This window comes from Gopherus flavomarginatus, chromosome 5, assembly GCF_025201925.1.
Source record: "Gopherus flavomarginatus isolate rGopFla2 chromosome 5, rGopFla2.mat.asm, whole genome shotgun sequence".
NCBI classification, from domain to species: domain Eukaryota; kingdom Metazoa; phylum Chordata; order Testudines; family Testudinidae; genus Gopherus; species Gopherus flavomarginatus.
Window position 1 is genome coordinate 25,039,596 of NC_066621.1, and position 20,405 is coordinate 25,060,000.

Sequence of the window (20,405 nt, forward strand, 5' to 3'; positions counted from 1 at the left end):
CGTGACACCCCCCAGGCCATGGCAGTCCCTGGTATTCCAGCTCACCCACTCACTTGTACTCGCAGGGGACCTACTGCAAATTCCTCCTGGCAACAGGACCCAATCTGCCTTTGCTGTCCCCAGGGAGGCCACTGCACACAGTCTAACCCACTGGAAGAGTCAGAGAGGACTCCACATTTGGAGAGGGAGGGGATTTTTCCAGCCAAGCTTTGGTTCCCTTGGCCTGTGTGTGTCTGAAGCAGCCGATCTCAGGCTTGTGCCCCCAGCCACACACTGGGATGAATGTGCTTGTGAAGGGAATGTCTGTTCCGCAGTAATTGCAGGTGCATCTGAAGGATAAATGCCTACTACTGCTACCCTAGGAGAGAGTTACTCCTTTATCTTGGACAGTGAGGCCTGTGCTTTGGTGCTGCAGGTCCTGAGCTGAAGTCCTGCCGAAGAGCTGTGATCATTACACTCTTATGCCAGTGCCAGGTAACTCAGAGGGCAGGATTCCCACTCAGTTTGGAGCAGCTCCGCACGGCCACTTTGGGGTTTATCTTGGCATACAGAGCAGCCTCCATGCCCTGTATGGTACAGGCTCCCAGTGCTACAAAGCTGTGTGCCAGAGGCAAGCTTTGTGGGGGTTCCACAGCTCATCTCTCCAAGGCCTGTATGGTAGCAGCTGCAGCACAGAATCCCAGGCCTGATTCCCCCAACGCTGGGTCTCCTGAATGGCCCCTGCCCTGGGGGGCTCCATTCCTCACCCGATCAGCAGATACGACAGGGTGAGGGGGAAGCTGATCAGGAGTTTGGGGATCTACATTTAACATCCCTTTGTGGCTCTCACCCGAGATCACATTGCTGGCATCAGAGATTGAACCCTGCCCATGGCCCTGGGCCGTTCATCCCCCTAGCGCTCAGTGCTCAAGGTGGGTACCACTCACTGTTGCATATGGCATCCAGCTTGTCCTATTTCCTCTGGTCCAGCTGCCAGGCAATGAGCCCTACATACACACAAACAGCTTGTCACATCACCGCATCCTCAGCGAGGCTGTCAAAGCACCTATCACCTTCCAAGCAGTGGGGCTTTCCCCCTCCCCTCGCTGGCCAGGCCATGTTCCTGAGTCCCCAGGGGAAAGGGTGAGTCCCCAGGGATGACTACAGGGCTGGTTGCCAAAGGAGTGCATAGTGCCTTGAGGTTCCACTACCAAGAGGCCATGGTGCTGGTGCGGGGGTGGGGGGAGGAAGCACGGAGATCTGGACTGCATGGGGAGCACTGGGGTTAGAGGGGCCCATCAGCCGATCAGGGCAGTTTGGGGTGAGCTTTGCTCCTGCGAGTTTCTGACATCCCCGAGCCTTCATTACACAATCAGGCGCCCAGGGGTTACTTCTCGCTGCCGGCAGGGATTAAGGAGAGTCTGAGACTGGATCCAGCCCTGCTGCTAAAGGGACTCCTCTGGTCTGTGGTTACTTAGGAACCTGATGGCCTCTTCTCTAATTGGAGCCTGCGGGTTCTCCAGGAAGGCCATGCTCTGGCACAAGAAGTTGTTGGCTCTCCCCTTGTAGAGCATCACCTAGGAGCCAGAACCAGGGAGCACAAGGTTATTAAAGGCCTTTCCGTTCCTCAGGCCAAGTTCCAGGTGTGTGGCTCGGACGTCCTGCTTTCGCCCCTCCTTCCTGTGCAGAGGGGATCACGCGGAGGGACTACACCCAGTGCCAGGTGTGGTCCCAGGACTGGGGCTCAGTGTGGGCACAGAGCTGGGCAATGGGGGATGCCCTATCCACAGATTCCCCCACTCCTGCCAGTGAGGGCTGCACGGTGAATGACCCGAGGACTCCCTCACCAGGCAGTCACAGCTTCACCACTGGATCAGGGCCCTGAGCCAGCACCACCTCAGGAATCGTGCAGCGCTGCTGAGGGTGTCTCAAGACACCTGCAGAAGAAGAGGGGCTAGGGCGAACTGGCCATGGTTACAGGAGCTGGAAGCCACTAGCCTAGTTACCTGGAGGCCGGGGAGACTGTGCATAATGAACACTTCCTGGCCCCAGGCTGCTCGCAGAAGGGCAGCGGTGTAGCTAAGGCAATGGGTTTGGGGCAGCTCAGCACAGCTGGTTTGGGGCTTTCTTGGTGTACAGAGCACCCGGCATGGTCCCTGCTGGAGGCAGGGAGAAGATGCTGGAGAAGCAGCTGGTGAGCAGCCTGGGTTGTATCAGGCCCCACAGTGATGGCTTCACTTTGCTAAGAGAAGAGACACATGCAGATTGGGGGGGCTGAGGCGGGACTGATGCACTAATATTGCCCTCAGGCTCCCAGGACATGGAAACACCTGCGGGGGCTCCAGCTGGGGGGTGGCGGATGAAACAGGCCAGGGGGCGGTGGAGGGAGCTGGCGCTGCCTTCTCTCATACCATCAAGCAGGGACTTAATGTAGCCTGCAGCTATCTGCTGTGACCCCACCAGCACTCACTAGCTGGGGCAGAGATCACTGCACTTGGCTGAGAAACGGCATCCTGCAAATGGCACAGACGGGAGACTAGAGCCTGCTGGCACCAAAGCGCTTCTGAACCCAGCGGCCATAGTGCAAAAGAGCCTGCCAATCCTGCTCCACTGAGGGCAAGAGACCCTCCCACCACAGCTGTCTGCACTACGGCTGCACAGTCTGGGCCAGCAGAGAGATGCTGCATCAGCCTGCAGCAGGGCAGAATCCAGGCAGAGAATCCAAGCCCTGCCCCTGCCCATTGCTCTCAGCCTGCTGGACAGGGTACACAGCTATGTGTGGAGGGGGAGGCGGGGAGCAGGAAGGTGGGGACAGCCCAGATGGCATTAACTCCTTCACCCCCACTGCCAGAGCATGGCCCCAGCACATGCAATGAGGTGCCAGGTGACTACTTGAGCTTCCCCCCGCAGGACAGAACCACGCCCCTCATGGCAGGCAGCAGCCGGTGAGGAACAGCTTGTGACGGTGCTGCCCATGGGAGCAGCTGAGGTCAGACAAACCCCAAACGCTGGTTGATATTCCAATACTTAGTTTAGTAAGCCAGCACAAAACAGCTTCTGTAGTACCTCACTAGTTAGTTAGAAGTCCGAACAACACAGTTCTCTTAAAGTGCCCAGCCTCAGGCCTCCGTCCAGACACACACGTCAGATATGATGATGGTTACTGAAAATCTTATCTCCTCATATAAAAGAAAGGTTCTTCCAATCTCAAAGGATCAGCCACATACACAATTATAACTTAGATCTTACCCAAAAATACACGCTTATAGCCAACTGTTATTAACTAAGCTAAAATTTATTAAAAAATAAAAGAGAAAGTGTTGGTTAAAAGATCAATATACATACAGACTTGAATTCAACTCTTGAGGTTCAGATACATAGTAGAGATGAGCTTGTAGTTGCCAAAAGTCCTTCTAGAAATAGCCCATAGGTTATAGTCCAATGTCCACATTCAGAGTGACTCCAGTCAGTGACTGGGGATCTCGAGCCTTATGGCTTAAGGTTTCCCTCTCTTGAAACCCAAAGCAGATCTGAGACGAAGCAGGATCGTGTCCCAGGGTTATTATACATTTCCATCAGCCTTTTGGCCTGAGAAAACAATAGTCTTAACTCTCCTTCTCAATAGGCTTAACTCTCCTTAGAACAGGGTAATTTATCCATTAAACAGGTTACTACGACCTTCAAAGAGACTCAGACTCAGACTCTAGGACTGAAAGGGACCTCAAGAGGTCATCGAGTCCAGTGCCCTGCCCTCATGGCAGGACCAAATACTGTCTAGACCATCCCTAATAGACATTTATCTAACCTACTCTTAAATATCTCCAGAGATGGAGATTCCACAACTTCCCTAGGCAATCTATTCCAGTGTTTAACTACCCTAACAGTTTCCTAATGTCCAACCTAAATCTCCCTTGCTGCAGTTTAAGCCCATTGCTTCTTGTTCTATCATTGGAGGCTAAGGTGAACAAGTTCTCTCTCCTCCTGATGACACCCTTTTAGATACCTGAAAACTGCTATCATGTCCCCTCTCAGTCTTCTCTTTTCCAAACTAAACAAACCCAATTTCTTCAGCCTTCCTTCATAGGTCATGTTCTCAAGACCTTTAATCAATCTTGTTGTTCTTCTCTGGACCCTCTCCAATTTCTCCACATCTTTCTTGAGATGTGGTGCCCAGAACTGGACACAATACTCCAGCTGAGGCCTAACCAGCGCAGAGTAAAGCGGAAGAATGACTTCTCGTGTCTTGTTTACAACACACCTGTTAATGCATCCCAGAATCACGTTTGCTTTTTTTGCAACAGTATCACACTGCTGACTCATAATAAGCTTGTGATCCACTATGACCCCTAGATCTTTCTGCCATACTCCTTCCTAGACAGTCTCTTCCCATTCTATATGTGTGAAACCGATTGTTCCTTCCTAAGTGGAGCACTTTGCATTTATCTTTATTGAACTTCATCCTGTTTACCTCAGACCATTTCTCCAATTTGTTCAGATCATTTTGAATTTTGACCCTGTCCTCCAAAGCAGTTGCAATCCCTCCCAATTTGGTATTGTCCGCAAACTTAATAAGTGTACTTTCTATGCCAACATCTAAATCGTTGATGAAGATATTGAACAGAGCCGGTCCCAAAACAGACCCCTGCAGAACCCCACTTGTTATACCTTTCCAGCAGGATTGGGAGCCATTAATAACTACTCTCTGAGTACGGTTATCCAGCCAGTTATTCACCCACCTTATAGCAGCCCCATCTAAATTGTACTTTCCTAGTTTATCTATAAGAATATCATGCGAGACCGTATCAAATGCCTTACTAAAGTCTAGATATATCACATCCACCGCTTCTCCCTTATCCACAAGGCTCATTATCCTATCAAAGAATGCTATCAGATTAGTTTGACACGATTTGTTCTTTACAAATCCATGCTGACTATTCCCTATCACCTTACCACCGTCCAAGTGTTTGTAGATCATTTCTTTAATTACTTGCTCCATTATCTTCCCTGGCACAGAAGTTAAACTAACTGGCCTGTAGTTTCCTGGGTTGTTTTTATTTCCCTTTTTATAGATGGGCACTATATTTGCCCTTTTCCAGTCTTCTGGAATCTCCCCCGTCTCCCATGATTTCCCAAAGATAATAGCTAGAGGCTCAGATACCTCCTCTATTAACTCCTTGAGTATTCTAGGATACATTCCATCAGGCCCTGGTGACTTGCAGGCATCTAACTTTTCTAAGTGATTTTTTACTTGCTCTTTTTTTATTTTATCTTCTAAACCTACCCTCTTCCCGTAAGCATTCACTATACTGGACATTCCTTCAGACTTTTCAGTGAAGACCGAAACAAAGAAGTCATTAAGCACCTCTGCCATTTCTAAGTCTCCCGTTACTGTTTCCCCCTCCTCACTGAGCAGTGGGCCTATCCTGTCCTTGGTCTTCCTCTTGCTTCTAATGTATTGATAAAAAGTCTTCTTGTTTCCCTTTATTCCCATAGCTAGTTTGAGCTCATTTTGTGCCTTTGCCTTTCTAATCTTGCCTCTGCATTCCTGTGTTATTTGCCTATATTCATCCTTTGTAATCTGACCTAGTTTCCATTTTTTATATGACGCCTTTTTATTTTGTAGGTCACGCAAGATCTCGTGGTTAAGCCAAGGTGGTCTTTTGCCACATTTTCTATCTTTCCTAACCATCGGAATAGCTTGCTTTTGGGCCCTTAATAGCGTCCTTTGAAAGACTGCCAACTCTCCTCAGTTGTTTTTTCCCTCAGTCTTGATTCTCATGGGACCTTACCTATCAGCTCTCTGAGCTTACCAAAATCCGCCTTCCTGAAATCCATTGTCTCTATTTTGCTGTACTCCCTTCTACCCTTCCTTAGAATTGCAAACTCTGTGATTTCATGATCACTTTCACCAAAGCTTCCTTCTACTTTCAAATTCTCAACGAGTTCCTCCCTATTTGTTAAAATCAAGTCTAGAACAGCTTCCCCCCTAGTAGCTTTTTCAACTTTCTGAAATAAAAAGTTGTCTGCAATGCAGTCTAGGAACTTATTGGACAGTCTGTGCCCCGCGGTGTTATTTTCCCAACATATATCTGGATAGTTGAAGTCCCCCATCACCACCAAATCTTGGGCTTTGGATGATTTTGTTAGTTGTTTGAAAAAAGCCTCATCCACCTCTTCCACCTGATTAGGTGGCCTGTAGTAGACTCCCAGCACGACATCACCCGTGTTTTTTACCCCTTTTAGCCTAACCCAGAGACTCTCAACACTTCCATCTCCTATGTCCATCTCCACCTCAGTCCAAGTGTGTACATTTTTAATATGTAAGGCAACACCTCCTCCCTTTTTCCCCCATCTATCCTTCCTAAGCAAACTATACCCATCCACACCAACATTCCAGTCATGTGTATTATCCCACCAAGTTTCAGTAATTCCAACAATGTCATAGTTGTATTTATTTATTAGCACTTCCAGTTCTTCTTGCTTATTACCCATACTTCTTGCATTTGTATATAGGCATCTAAGATACTGGTTTGATCTTGCCTCCCAGCTTTGCCCTGACCCTCCTTTCTCTCTGCCATTATAGCCCATGCTCCCTCCTGTTTAGACCCATCTCCCAGGTCTTGTTCCCCACTTACCTGTGGGGTTTGCTCACCTGTCCCCGTCGAACCTAGTTTAAAGCCCTCCTTACTAGATTAGCCAGTCTGTGCGCAAATAAGGCCTTTCCCCTCCTCGAAAGGTGAACGCCATCTGTGCCTAGCAGTCCTTCCTCGAATAGCATCCCGTGGTCGAGGAAGCCAAAGCCCTCCTGGCGACACCATCTTCGCAGCCAGGCATTCACCTCCACGATGCATCTGTCTCTGCCCGGGCCCCTACCTTCAACAGGAAGAATCGAAGAGAATACCACCTGCGCTCCAAACTCCTTAACCCGTACTCCCAGAGCCCTGTAGTCACTCTTGATCTGCTCAGTGTCACATCTCACAGTATAATTTGTGCCCACATGGATGAGTAGCATGGGGTAGTAGTCAGAAGGCTGGATAATCCTCGACAATGCCTCTGTAACATCTCGGATACGGGCCTGTGGCAGGCAGCATACCTCCCGGGATGAACGGTCAGGGCGACAGATGGGTGTCTCCGTCCCCCTCAGCAGAGAGTCTCCAACCACCACTACCCTACGTTTCATATTATCAGTGGTGGCAGCAGACCTCCCAGCCTTAGGGGTACGAGGCTTCCCCTCCTTAACTGTTGGGGGTGATTCCTTCTCTCCTGTATCAAGAAGAGCATAACAATTATCTATTACCACAGCAGGAGGGTTCACAGCAGGGGTGGAGCACTGCCTGCTGCCAGAAGTAACCAGCTGCCAGTGTCCACCCTGAGCCATCTCCTCCTCCACTGGTGTGTCAATAGTCCTGTGAACTGGGACAGCTACGTCAGCTGTCTCCACATGGAAACTGTCCAGGAATTGCTCATGGATACGGATGTTCCTCAGCCTAGCCACCTCCTCCTGTAGCTCTCCCACCTGCTGCCTGAGAGATTCCACCAGTAGGCACCTTTCACATTGGATGCCACCCCCAGCCTGGATATCAGTAAGTGGAAATTGCAAGTTACGGTCTTTGCAAACCCACACCAGAATCTGGGTAAAAGCATCCATGCTTTGGTGCTCTGTCTGGCTACAGGCGCAGGTGGAGGAGACAGAAGCAGTGCTGCCACAGGTGTTGCGGGTCCTCCTAACCATCGTAAGCCTCCCTCTGTCAAACTCTCTCAAATTCCCATCTGCAGCTCCCTGTCCGCTCTGCTCTGCTTCAAACAGAAAGGTTTTGGATGTGGCTTGGTTTATAGGTTCAGGGGACCAATGAGTCACAGATGAGACCAACAAGGGACACCCACTCCCTTCCTACTCCCCTTCCAAACTCCCTTGCGAAACTCCCTGTTAGCAGCTCCTGTTCGCTAAGCCCCCTGGTTGCTTGTGCGCAGCTTTATAAAGCCCCGGCCTGAGTGAATGCCCCGCCCACTGGTTAAGGCTCAGCCAATTACCAGAGGCTTCTAGCTTTCAAACCTTCCTTGGTAGCTCCGCCTCCAACTGCCAGCTACAGCACACGGTCCTTCAAACAAACAAACCACCACAACAACCAAACAGACTGACAAACACAAGCTCAGCACACAGCAAGTAACCCCCAAACACAAACACACACACTGCAGACAGTCACTTACCCCACAGATGCTGTATGTGCTCCTTCACCTGGAGAACTCCCTTGCAAAACTCCCTGTTAGCAGCTCCTGTTCGCTAAGCTCCCTGGTTGCTTGTGCGCAGCTTTATAAAGCCCTGGCCTGAGTGAATGCCCCGCCCACTGGTTAAGGCTCAGCCAATAAGACACATAGACAATAACACTATTTCACTCAAGTATCTTCCTAAACATTAATATTCCTTTTTTGATCTTTGAATCAAAGCTATCGCAATAGACAAGACTTGTTTGGTTACATCACAAGACCTGAGCAAACACCAACCCTTCTACCTCTAATAATGCAGACTTGCATTTCAAAGCTCTATTCATTTACATATTTTCCTAAGAAGTCTCTAAAGTTCGGCCATTGGTCAGGTCAGTCTGTGAGTTAATTAACTCTTTCTGGTCCTGTCATCCTTCACTGAGATATTAGATCAGACTCATAACATCACACAGCTATGCCCACTGCTGACGCAAATCACCCCCCTCTGCCCCAGCAGAGATGGGATCGTGGCCAATACCATCGCCTGCTCCGCTGTCAGGAAGCCAGTGCCCAGTGGGGTGAGCCGTTCCAGTGCCTGCCCCGCCTCCCCTTCCCTTTTCTGGGGAACCTATGGAGCCAACAGCGAGAGCCCAGCTCCAGCCCGCAGCATCTGCCACCCTCCAGACAGGGCCGTCCTTACCTATACTCAACGTACACAGCTGCGTAGGGCAATGGGAAATTTGGGGCACGCCCACCGCTGGTGAAAGCTGGGGGGTGGTTTCTTCCTGCCCCCCAAGCCAGTCCCTCTCCCCCGCTGCGGAGGCCTGGGGCAGCCCCACCTATACCCATGGAGGCCTGCCTCCCGCCCCAGGGGTGCTGCGTAGGGCTCGAGAATTGCTAGGAACAGCCTTGCTTCTGGATGGCTGATGGGCAGGCTTCTGGGAAGCTCAGAGCAGAGTGCCAGCGGCACTGAGAGAGAGCCTCCCATGGCACAGGCAGTGCCACATGCCAGGGCTCAGCCTGCCCAGCCTCTCAGTCACAGTGGGTCGCTGAGCTGCCGGTGTGACGCAGCTGGCAGCGACTCTGGTCGCTCTGCTCCAGCAGCACCCAACTGCCCCTCTCCCCCAGCACCATTGCCTCCGGGGTCCCAGAGGGGACCAGTCCTAATCCCCTCGCTCCCTCCCCCACATCTTCATAAGGCCATGTGGAGAGGTTGCCAGGCACCGAAGGATCCTCCACCACCAACCAGCTGGTGCCAGCCCACATGCATCAGCGCCATCACCTGGTGCCATGGGCCCAGGGGAATCAGAAGATGGGAGAGGAGCAGAGGCGAGAATGCCCTGGAGAACTGGCCACTCCAAGAGGCTGGCATGTTTGGCTGCACACAGCACTGGCTGGGGCTGGGCAGGGAGCACTGGGTACCTCAGCTCCTATGGTGGGCTTGATGGTGTGCAGGGCTCCAGTCGGGGAGCACAGTTCAGGGTCTGTGGTCAATGCCCCAGTGTCACGTGCCAGTGCACTGCAAAGGCTCCATCAGCATTAGCACCCAGAGACTCCACCTGAGATCAGGCCCCCTTGTGCCCAGTGCTGCGCACACACAGTGAGAGCCAGTCCCTGCTCCAGAGAACTCATGAGCTAACTAGATGAGACAAGGCATGGGAGGGAAACTGAGGCACAGAGGGGGACATGACTTGTCCAAGGTCTCACTGCAGAACTGGGAGTAGAATCCAAGTGTGCTGAGCCCCAGACCACTGGACCACCCACCAGCCCATGCTGTCCTATGTTCAGGGAAGGGAGATACTGGGGTGAAAAGGGCTAATGCCATCCTGGGATGTACAAACAAGGCAATCTCCAGTTGTTAGAGAGGTTATTTTCCCTCTGTATTTGGCACTTGTGCGACCGCTGCTGGGATCCTGTGTCCAGGTCCGGTGCCCACAATTTAAGGAGAATGTTGATAAATTGTAGAGGGGTCAGAGAACAGCCCCAAGAGTGACTGAAGGACTGGGAAACATGCCTGATAGTGAGAGACTCAAGGAGCTCATTCAGTTCAGCTTAACAAAGACAAAGTTACAGGGTGACTTGATGACAGTCTGTAAGTACCTACACAGGAAGGAAATACTTGATAATGGGCTCTTCAGTCTGACAGACAAATGTCTAACATGATCCAATGACTGGCAGCTGAAGTTAGATAAATCTGCAGAGATCTCCAAGCCAATCACTAAACCCGCCAAGTTACACAGCCTCAGTGTATATTTTACTTACCTTTATCTTTTCCACTAGCAGGGCTTTGCTGATAAAAGCAGCCAGGTTTCTCTCTGAGCTCCTAGTGAGGATGGCTCCGCTGAAGATGCTGACGCAATCCAAGAACTTAAGTCTCTTGGCCTTCTCCTACACCCTGCAAAGAATAGACACAAACAGGAAGGTTAGCGTGGAAAGGAGCTGCCAGTGGGAGAGATGTCAGAAAACTTCTCCCCTGTGCTGCTCAGGCTTTGATATGCCGAATGCTATCTGGAGGGGGACAGGGCAGCTCCGTGTGAAAATGGGCAAGAGAAGGAGCAGATCTCATGGGGTAGGTGTCCAAAGAGGAACTGCAACATGGGGGTAAGCAGCCAGACAGTGTTAGTGGGGGCTTAACAAAGTGGGAGGAACATCTGGGTATGACACCCTGACACCTCAACATTCGCCACTATCATGTCATTAGGATACATTCTGTACAATGTCTTGTAAGGTATCATTCTAAAAGTCTTTATCTGCTAGACATTAATGTCTCATTGGATTGTATGTGCTATCATTGTATGTGAAGTTATGAAGTTCAGGTATGTATGTGTTCCTGAAACACTTTGTGAGGTTCAAAACAGCCTTTGAGGTACAACAGTAAAAAAACCAAACAATGGCTTATTGAGGAAATGCACAGAAGTAGCAGGGCTATTCCAGGAACTGTACACGATAGAAACCTCTCTGAGATAATGCTACACAATGGGAGCTGTTGGACCCAGGTAGCAGCAAAAGAGTTTTCCAGCAGCTGAGAAGAGGAGTTAAAAGGGAAACAGTGACATGGGGGGGTGCTCATGCTCCCTGCAGTAAGACACCTGAAAACACCTGAGGGACAAAGATTGAACTATGAGAAGTGATGGTCCCAGGCTGGAGAGAGATTCCTAGCTTGTGCCAGAAAACCTGGGAAATCCAAGCTGCAAAGCCAAGGCAGCTTGTGTCTTAAGAATCTGCCAACCTGTTTCTCACTCAGGGTGTGTATTTGCTAGTGTAGATCCTATCTATCTAGTGTGGAAAGCTTAGTTTACATGTGGTGTTTATTTACTAAGGTAATCTGCTTTGTTCTGTTTGCTATCTCTTAGAACCACTTAAAATCTACCTCTTGTAGTTAATAATCTTATTTCTTGTTGATACCATAACTCAGTTTGTGCAATCAGTAACTGGGTGGAGGAGCAAAGAGTTGTATATACCCCTCTCCACATTGAGGCAGGGGGCGAATTTCATAAAACCTTTGGTTCTGTACTCCAAAGGAGGTGGGCACCACAATACTGGGACAAGCCCCTTCAGCTGAGTCTTCCCAGAGCTGACCTCAGGGTCTGTGTCTTTCTGCAGCTGGGCGTGGCCCTGCCTGAGTGTATGGTTGGAAAAGGCGTGTGAGCAGAGCCCAGCAAGACAAGGTAAAGGGGTCCCAGGCTGGCAGAACAGGCGGGCTCAGTGGTATCCCAGTACATCAGGTGGCTCTCGAAGGGGGGCAACTCATCACACTGGGGACTGGCCAAATCCATTGGGCACAAGTCCACAAGGGGCTGGAAATTGAAGCTAGACAAATTCAAACTGGAAAAGACGGTTACTCACCTTTGTAACTGTTGTTCTTCGAGATGTGTTGCTCACATCCATTCCAGTTAGGTGTGCGCGCCGCGCGTGCACGTTCGTCGGAAACTTTTTACCCTAGCAACTCCAGTGGGCCGGCAGGTCGCCCCCTGGAGTGGCGCCGCCATGGCGCCCAATATATATCCCTGCCGGCCCACCCGCTCCTCAGTTCCTTCTTGCCGGCGACTCCGACAGTGGGGAAGGAGGGCGGGTGTGGAATGGATGTGAGCAACACATCTCGAAGAACAACAGTTACAAAGGTGAGTAACCGTCTTTTCTTCTTCGAGTGATTGCTCACATCCATTCCAGTTAGGTGAATCCCAAGCCATACCTAGGCGGTGGGGTCGGAGCGAGAAGTCGCGGCATGGAGCACTGCAGATCCGAAGGCCGCATCCTCTCTAGACTGCTGGACCAGGGCGTAGTGGGAAGCAAAGGTGTGGACCGATGACCAGGTCGCTGCCCGACAGATTTCCTGGATGGGCACACGGGCGAGGAAAGCCAGCGACGACGCCTGCGCCCTGGTAGAATGCGCAGTCACACGGCCCGTAGGGACGTGGGCCAAGTCATAGCAGGTCCTGATGCAGGACGTTACCCAAGAGGATAACCTCTGGGAGGAGATAGGAAGCCCTTTCATGCGGTCCGCTACTGCCACGAAAAGCTGGGGGGATTTGCGGAAGGGCTTGGTCCTCTCCACGTAGAACGCGAGAGCCCTACGGACATCAAGCGAGTGGAGCTGCTGCTCCCTGCCTGAGGAGTGAGGTTTCGGGAAAAAAACCGGGAGGAATATCTCTTGGTTGACGTGGAAGGCTGAGACCACCTTGGGGAGAAAAGCAGGGTGTGGTCTCAGCTGCACCTTGTCCTTGTGGAAGACCGTGTATGGGGGGTCTACCACAAGAGCCCGGAGTTCCGACACCCGTCTAGCTGAGGTGATAGCTACTAGAAAGGCCGTCTTCCAAGAGAGGTAAAGCAGGGAGCAAGTAGCTAACGGCTCAAAGGGGGGGCCCCATGAGTCGGGACAACACCAGGTTAAGATCCCAGGTTGGAGCAGGGGGACGGACGTTAGGGTATAAACGTTCCAGCCCCTTAAGGAATCTCGACACCGTCGGGTGGGAAAAAACAGAGTTACCATCCGCACCCGGGTGAAAGGTGGAGATAGCCGCTAGGTGGACTCGTAACGACGATATGGCCAGACCTTGCCCTTTGAGGGACCAAATGTAGTCTAAGATGTTGGCTACTGAAACTTCCATAGGGCGGAGATTTCTCTCCACGCACCAATAGGAGAATCGCTTCCATTTGGCCAAATATGTCGCTCTTGTGGACGGCTTTCTGCTGCCCAAGAGCACTTCCCTCACCGGCGTGGAACAGCGCAGCTCAGAGCCAGTCAGCCACGCAGGAGCCACGCCGCTAGGTGCAGCGACTGCAGGTCCGGGTGACAGAGGGTCCCGTGCTCCTGGGTAATCAGGTCCGGATGAAGGGGCAGGGGAACTGGGTCGGCTATGGCCAGGTCCAGCAGCATGGGGTACCAGTGCTGTCTGGGCCACGCCGGGGCTACCATGATCACATGAGCCCTGTCCCTGCGCACCTTCAGAAGGACCCTGTGGACCAACGGGAATGGGGGAAATGCATAGTACAGGTGGGTCGTCCACTGGATGAGGAAGGCATCCGCTATCGACCCGGGTTCCCTGCCCTGAAAGGAGCAGAACGCTTGGCACTTCCTGTTCCCCTTGGCCGCGAAGAGGTCCACCCGGGGATAGCCCCACCTCCGGAAGATGGAGAGGGCGACGTCCGGGCGAAGGGACCACTCGTGTGACAGGAAGGATCTGCTCAATCGATCCGCCAGCGTGTTCCTTACTCCGGGGAGGAAGGAAGCCATGAGGTGAATGGAGTGGGCTACACAAAAGTCCCAGAGTCGTATCGCCTCGTGGCACAGGGAGGAGGATCTGGTGCCGCCCTGCTTGTTGATATAATACATGGTCGTCGTGTTGTCGGTGAACACCGCGACACAACGACCCTGGAGCTGATGACAGAACGTTTGACAAGCAAGACGGACCGCTCTCAACTCCCGCATGTTGATGTGTAGCCGCACCTCCTCCTGGGACCACAGGCCCTGCGTCCTCAGGGTCCCTGCGTGGGCCCCCCAGCCGAGATCTGAGGCATCTGTTGTTAGGGACACCGAAGGCTGAGATGGGTGGAAGGGGAGACCCGCACACAACACTGACTGGTCCAGCCACCAGCCGAGAGAATCTAAGACCCTCTGGGGGATCGTGATTAACATATCTAGTGGCTGTCTTGTCGGCCTGTAATGACTGATGAGCCACAGCTGGAGTGGCCTCATGCGGAGCCGAGCGTAATTGGTCACGAAAGTACAGGCCGCCATGTGGCCTAACAGGGTTAGACACGTCCTCACTGACGTCAGGGGGGCTGTCTGTAGTCGTTGTACGATTGCCGACAAGGCCTGGAACCGCTGCAATGGCAGCAAGGCCCTGCCCACAGTGGCGTCCAGGACGGCCCCGATGAATTCCACCCTTTGTGTGGGGGCCAGGGTGGACTTGTCTGTGTTCACCAAGAGGCCCAGAGTGGCGAACATGTCGGTGATCACACGGACATGGCTGCAGACTTGTTGTTCCGACGTGCCCCGAATCAACCAATCGTCCAGATACGGGAACACGTGGATACGACTGCGCCGAAGCTGCGCCACAACAACTGCCATGCATTTCGTAAACACTCTCGGGGCCGTGGACAAGCCAAATGGGAGGACTGCAAATTGGTAATGCAGAGACCCCACAACGAAGCGAAGGAAACGTCTGTGGGGTGGCCAGATAGCAATGTGGAAATACGCGTCCTGCATGTCGAGGGCGGCGTACCAGTCTCCCGGATCCAGGGATGGGATAATGGTCCCCAAGGAAACCATGCGGAACTTCAACTTCACCAGGTACTTGTTGAGCTCTCGCAGGTCGAGGATGGGCCTGAGGCCTCCCTTGGCCTTGGGGATCAGAAAGTAGCGGGAATAAAACCCCTTGCCTTTCTCGTTCTCCGGCACCGCCTCTATAGCTCCTTTGCCGAGGAGCGTCTGCACCTCCTGCCGAAGGAATTGCTCGTGAGAGGGGTCCCTGAAGAGGGACGAGGAAGGGGGGCGGGGAGGAGGAAATGAAACAAACTGCAGGCGGTATCCCGACTGCACCGTGCGTAAGACCCAGCGGTCTGATGTTATTAGGGACCACGCCGGGAGGAAAAAAGAAAGGCGGTTGGAAAACGGGGGGAAAGGATCCAATGGGGAAACTGTTACTGCGCCCTCGGGCGCACCTTCAAAATGAAGGCTTGGGACCAGGCGGGGGCTTAGAGGAGCCTTGGTTTTGGCCCCCTTGGTTCCCCGAGTGCCTGCGCCTTCCGTTCCTGCCGCGGCGCCTGTTAAGGTCCTGCCGCTGGCGGAACTGGAGATACGGCCTGCGCTGTTGCTGCTGTTGCTGCGGCCGGAAGGGTCTGCGCTGCGTCACTGGAGTGTGCATCCCCAGTGACCTCATGATGACGCGGTTGTCTTTTAGATTCTTTAGTCTAGGGTCTGTCTTATCCGAAAACAGCCCTTGGCCTTCAAAAGGAAGGTCCTGTATTGTGTGCTGGAGCTCCGGCGGAAGGCCGGAAACCTGCAGCCAGGAGAGGCGACGCATTGTTACACCCGACGCGAGGGTACGGGCAGCCGAATCCGCAGCGTCCAGAGAGGCTTGCAAGGACGTGCGTGCGACCTTCTTGCCTTCCTCTAAGATGGCCGCAAATTCCTGACGAGCGTCTTGTGGCAACAGCTCCTTGAATTTGTCTGCTGCCACCCAGGAGTTAAAGGCGTATCTACTTAACAGGGCCTGTTGGTTGGAGACCCTGAGTTGCAGCGCCCCCGCCGAGTACACCTTACGGCCGAGGAGGTCCATCCGCCTAGCCTCCCTGGATTTGGGGGCTGGAGCCTCCTGACCATGACGCTCCTTATCATTGACGGATTGGACCACCAGGGAACACGGAGTCGGGTGTACGTGGAGGTACTCGTAGCCCTTAGAAGGAGCCATGTACTTCCTCTCGACGCCCTTCGCAGTGGGAGGAATGGAGGCCGGGGACTGCCAGATGGTGGTGGCGTTGGCCTGGATGGTCCGTATGAACGGCAGGGCGACCCTGGTGGGAGCGTCTGCGGAGAGGATGGTGACAATAGGGTCCCCTACCTCCGAGACCTCCTCGGCTTGTAGACTCAGGTTTTGGGCTACTCGCCGGAGGAGGTCCTGGTGCGCCCTGAGGTCCAGCGGGGGGGGGCTGTTGGAGGAGGTCCCAGCCACCGCTTCATCAGGGGAAGAAGATGAGGAGACCCCCGGCAAGAAGGTGTCTAAAGGGGGTCTCCCTCGGCCCTCGCCTCTGCCTCAGGAGCCAAAGTGGGGTCCTGTTGCTTGGATCCTTCCTCCCCATCCGGGGAGGGAGGGGGGCGAGACAACGAGGCCTCAGGTGCCCTGCGCTCTGCAGTCGGCGGCCTAGCAGGGAGCTGCTGGGGGCCCTGGGCCTGATGATACGCCCAGGGTGTCCAGAAACCCCATTGCTGTGGGGCTGCGTCCTGCTGTGGAGGCTCGCTGAACAGCGCCGCCTGCCGGTCGGTGCCCAGCGCGTACCCACTGTCCGCCAGCGAAGACACGGACGGCTGCCTCGAGGGCCATGGCGGAGCGGACCCTGGATGGTAGTGGTCCGCGCGGGCCGGCACGGGCGATCGTCTCGGTGCCGGGGACCGGTGCCGGGAGTCGTAACGGTGCCGGGAGCGGGACCGAGTTCTGCCACGGTGCCGGGATCTGGATCGGTACCGGGCGCCGCTTCGGTGCCGGGATCGGGACCTGCCACCGGTTCGGTACCGGGAGGTCGACCGGGACCGGGACCTGCCACCAGCTCGGCGCCGGGAGGTCGACCGGTGCGGCGAACGTCTGGATCGGCTCCTGGACTCGCGGTGCCGGTAACGACGGCTGGACTCTGACCGCGACCGTCTCGGTGTCGACCGGCGCCGCGAGTGCGACCGGTACCGCTGAGGGGAGCGGTGCCGGGACTGCGAGCGGCGGCGGGATCTGGAGCGACCTTGACGTCGGGACCTGGAGCGAGAACGAGAGTCCCGGGACGGTGCCGACATCATAGGCTTGCCTCTGGACACAACCCGCACCGGAGGTACCGGGGGTGGTAGCTGAGTGGGCTCGGTCATGGCTATGAGGTCCCGTGCCGAGGCGAAGGTCTCTGGTGTAGATGGCACCACTATCTCGACCCCAGATGTCATGGGGGAGCTTGGCGGCACCGGACTCGACGGACCCGCCGGGCCCGGAGTCGACGGTGCCGGCGGCGCCGCGGCCGATGCTGAGGCCGGGCGCTCCACTCGGGTGTGCCTGGCCGGAGTAGTGGACTTCGACGGCCTAGGCTCTGTCCCCGGTGCCGGAGAAGGTCGGTGCCGGGGAGTCTTCTCGGTGCCGGTGCGATCCGGTGCCGGCGCCGACATCACGGCCTGCGAAGCCGCCGGGTCAAGTGCCGCCTCCAGGAGGAGAGTCCGGAGCCTTTGATCCCTCTCCTTCTTAGTCCTTGGCTTAAAAGCCTTGCAGATGCGGCACTTGTCGGATCTATGCGATTCCCCCAGGCACTTCAGGCACGCGTCGTGGGGGTCGCTCGTGGGCATAGGCTTCTTGCAGGCCGCACACTGCTTGAAGCCCGGCGAACCAGGCATGAGCCCGGTGCCGGGTGCCGGGAAGGGCTAAGCCCCCGGCGAAAAACTATTTACAACTACTTAACACTTAACTACTACTATCTAACTAACAGTCTAATTAACAACTACAATAGAGATAACGATAGAAAAACAAGGAGAGCTAGGGACGTGGAGGACAGCTATGCCGCGCTCCACAGTTCCAACGACCGACACGGCGGTAAGAAGGAACTGAGGAGCGGGTGGGCCGGCAGGGATATATATTGGGCGCCATGGCGGCGCCACTCCAGGGGGCGACCTGCCGGCCCACTGGAGTTGCTAGGGTAAAAAGTTTCCGACGAACGTGCACGCGCGGCGCGCACACCTAACTGGAATGGATGTGAGCAATCACTCGAAGAAGAAATGTAGGTTTTTAACAGAGAAAGTAATAGATCGTTGGAACAACTGAGCAAGGGGCATGGTGGGTGACCTTTTGTAACTCAAGATGGGACGTTTTTAAGATGCTAGAATGATTTGGGGGCAGGTCTCTGGTCTGTGTTAAAAAGAGGTCACAATGGTTCCGTCTAGACTTAGAATTCATGCATCTTCCAGAGAAGGGTGGGTGGTGCATGTGGACAGGGCACTAGCTGACAGGTCAGAGCAAGGCTCTTAGTACCTGTTCATTGCTTGTGAGAAAGGCATCTATGTAGTACAGGACCTCTTTCTCCTCTGAGTCTGGCCCCATAAAGCAAGAGGCATTAGAAGGTGATGGTGAATCTGATTAAAGAAAGAGTGGTGGTAATACCTGGGATTGCCAAGCTGCAGGGTGGGTGACAAAGATATTAGAGAAAACCCTTGCCTCAACTCCTGCCCCAGCAGGGGAGCAGCCCTGATGCACAGCAGGGTCTGGCACAGAGATCCCTGGCTTCCCCACTTCTTTGCTGCCCAGCCCAGCAAAGATCCAGTCAGAGCCCTGGTTCCCAGCGGCCACCCCACTTCCCCACCCAGCATGCAGGCTCAGCCTGGGGATTTGGGGAGTGCCACACCTGGAAGGAGGGACGATGTCAGGTCATGAGTGGTGTTCCTGCTCTCCAGCCATTGCTGGAGGGAGCAGAGGGATTGGCAGTGAATCAGTCTGGTCCTCGCTGCAGGAGAGGGAACAGTTGCCCAGTCTATGTGGGATATGGGGACCCAGGGCCTGCCTGTTCTGCTTCCTCTGACTGCCTCCTGCCACCAACAGCCAGCCAGAGCCATCAGGTGTAACCTGGGCAGGCACTGGGGTCCCATCATCAACCGCCTCCTCCCCAATGCCCTGTGCTGGGACAAGTGTGCCTCCCCTGCACCTCATGCTCTGGCCAATCCCCTGCAATCCTAGGCTTTTACAACCCACCGTGCACTGACCATCCCCTTTGATGGGTGGAAAACATCCTCCAACCCTGCAGCGTGACGGATCAGGGTGGGCAATTCAGTCAGTCTCCACCTGATGCTTCTGCCACCGTCCCTAATGCCCCAGTCAGCTCTAGAGGCTGCAGCTGCTGCCAGCAGGAGGGGCCATTCCCCGCTGCCGGGGTTTTCTTGTCTCTCCATCTCATGGCAGCCCAGAGCAGTTCAAGGTCTATGGAGTCTTCTCCCCGCAGTGACACCCTGGTCTTGCCACCCAACTCCCAGTGGGGCCAGGCCCCACCACAATGCAGGGCCATGGCCCTGGCCATTTTTGCAGCCCCCTCTGCCCACCCAGGAGGTGCTCACTCACCGGCACGGAAGAGCTGAGGCACACACAGCTCCTGCTGCCGCTGTGGGCTCTTTCGCTGACTCTTCTCTGGCTCCAGGAGGCACTTGGCTGCCGACCCCGCTGGGAACTGACATGTCAGGCACCCCAGGGCCTTATCACCAGCCCGTTCCCAGGCTTGGCATGGCAGTACATTTCCTTCCCAATCGAAGTCCCCTGGCATTAAACAAGGGACTCCGCTCTGGGCATGTGCACCTGGCAGCACACGGCCCCTGAGAACAGACAGGCCAGGCTGTGGGGCAAGGGCTCCCAGAGGCAAATGGCAGGTAGGACAATGCTGGGAACTCCCAGGCCATCTTCAGCTAGAGCATGAGGGCGCTCCAGCATCCTGCAGAGCATGAATCTAACTTCAGCTCAGCCTTTCTCCCCCCATTCTCTGCATTGGATGGGTGAGTCTTCTGGAGGGACGAAAGTGTTGATCAGGAGTTCCTGGCTTATCCAGTGTCAGTTTCCAGCTCTTGTAAAAAAACGGTGACTTCCCTTACACGGGAGCTGGCATTCTTCAGGCTGGGCTGTGCCTGTAGACGTTCCACTGTAGGAGCGTGTGCACCGAGGGCATGCGAGTCGCAGATGTTTGCCAGCCGTACGACAGAGCAGAGCCTGCGCCCCTGCTCTCCCTGTGCACTCAGGCACGGACATCAAAAGGGCACGTCCGCCACCTCCCTCTGCAGTCCTTCCCACCCGCGTGCTGCCAGGTGAACATCCCCATTTCTACTGAGACCTCAGGGACAAGGTTGATATGAACCGGCTGAGGTTGGTGTCCCCCCCACCCCGTGTTGCACCCCTACAGCTCGCTGGGAATCCAAACTACCACTCACCAGTTTGAGCCACTGCCTAGCCAGGCCCTGTTCCCTCTCCCCAGGCAGTTGCTGGCCCTGAACCCCTGCAGGCAGCCATGAT

The 20,405-nt window shown here is 54.3% G+C and overlaps 1 pseudogene; it reads right to left on the bottom strand.

Moving 5' to 3' along the window:
- The window catches only part of LOC127051467 (uncharacterized), a 99,825-nt pseudogene that overhangs the window by 46,292 nt on the left and 33,128 nt on the right, over positions 1 to 20,405 (bottom strand).